Source organism: Bubalus kerabau, chromosome 3 (assembly GCF_029407905.1).
Source record: "Bubalus kerabau isolate K-KA32 ecotype Philippines breed swamp buffalo chromosome 3, PCC_UOA_SB_1v2, whole genome shotgun sequence".
Taxonomy (NCBI): Eukaryota; Metazoa; Chordata; class Mammalia; order Artiodactyla; family Bovidae; genus Bubalus; species Bubalus kerabau.
Genome location: NC_073626.1, coordinates 166,289,493 through 166,291,251, shown reverse-complemented (window position 1 = coordinate 166,291,251; position 1,759 = coordinate 166,289,493). Strand labels below are relative to the sequence as shown.

General features: G+C 42.1%; 1 pseudogene; it reads left to right on the top strand.

Annotated features, from left to right (window-relative positions):
• The first annotated feature begins 360 nt into the window (after positions 1-360).
• Positions 361-954, top strand: LOC129647856 (GTP-binding nuclear protein Ran-like; annotated as a pseudogene).
• The last annotated feature ends 805 nt before the right edge of the window (positions 955-1,759 follow it).

Here is a 1,759-nt window from a genome sequence, read left to right as displayed (position 1 = left end):
CCAGATGGATCAGTGGTAAAGAATCCACCTGCCAAGGCAGGAGATGCAAGAGATGTGGGTTGAGAACATCCCCTGAATAAGGAAATGACAACCCACTCCAGTACTCTTGCCTGGGAAATTCCATGGACAGAGGAGCCTGGATGGCTATAGCCTGTGGAGTTGCAAAGAGTTGGATGACTAGCAACTAAACCACCACCACCATAGATGGAGTATAACCTTTACAACTGTGAATCACTATATCACACACCTGTAACTTACATAATATTATACAGCAACTATACATCAATTAAAATATATGAAACTTTTCAGTTTTAAAAAGTGAAGGAGGCCTCAGTCAGACGGGTGTGGAGATGCTTCGCGATGGCTGCCCAAAGAGAACCCCAAGTTTTGTTCAAACTTGTATTGGTTGGTGATGGTGGTACTGGAAAAACTACATTCTTGAAATGTAGTTTCACCTGACTGGTGAATTTGAGAAATATGTAGCTACCTTGGGTGTTGAGGTCCATCCTCTTTTGTTCCATACCAAGAAGACCGATTAAGTTCAATGTATGGGATACAGCTGGTCGGGAGATGTAACATCGAGAGTTACTTACAACAATGTGCCTAACTGGCATAGAGATCTGGTACGAGTGTGTGAGAACATCCTGATCGTGTTGTGTGGCAACAAAGTGGATATTAAGGACAGAAAGGTTAAGGCAAAGTCCATTGTCTTCCGCCGAAAGAAGAATCTTCAGGACTATGACATTTCTGCCAAAACGAACTACAACTTTGGAAAGCCCTTCATCTGGCTTGCTAGAAAACTGATTGGAGATCCTTACTTGGAGACTGTCGCCATGCCTGCCTGCTCTTGTCCTGCCAGAGGTGTTCATGGACCCAGCCTTGGCCGCACAGTACAAGGACGATTTAGAGGTTGCTCAGACAAATGCTCTCCTGGATGAAGCTCGTGACCTGTGACAAAGTGAAGCTGGGGCCCAGCATCAGAAGTCTAGTTATATAGGCAACTGTCCTGTGATGTCAGTGGTGCGGTGTGTTTGCCACTTTATTATATATCTAAGCAGAACATGTGCTTAATCTTTGGATGCTGAAGGAGATGGATGGGCTTTGGAGTGAATGTGGCATTTAAAAAAAAAATACCTTCATTTTTTGGACCTTCATATTTAGGTGTTTCGGAACACAGTTGTTTCCTCCTTGAGTTTCAAATAGAAGACTGCTATAGTCATATTACAATATTGAGAGGTGGAATCTTGTTTGTTACTATCGTTCCCATTCCTTTTTGTTTAGAATCAAAGTAAAGTTATATTTCAAATATCCTAAAAAAAAAAAAAAAGATGAAGGAGAAGGAAATTTATCCATTAGGAGGAAAAATGCCATGATAATTACTACTTCCCTGTGAGACCATATAGACTAAACAGATCCACACTGAGTGCTTACCTATGGTAACATCGATGCACTCTATATCTTAAATGTGACTTCAAGGACAATTCCAAGTTTTGTATTTTCTAAGCTTATTCTGCTAGAACTATCTCTGTCCTCTCTTCTTTGTACCTAAAGTGACTTTTGTTGCTCTTGTTGTTCAGCTGCAAAGTCTGAACTTGATGATCCCATAGACTGCAGCACATCAGGCTTCTTTGTTCTTCACTAACTCCCAGTTCAGTTCAGTTCAGTCGCTCAGTCGTTTCCAACTCTTTGCAACCCCAGGAACCGCAGCACACAGGCCTCCCTGTCCATTACGAACCCCTGGAGCTTACACAAACTCATG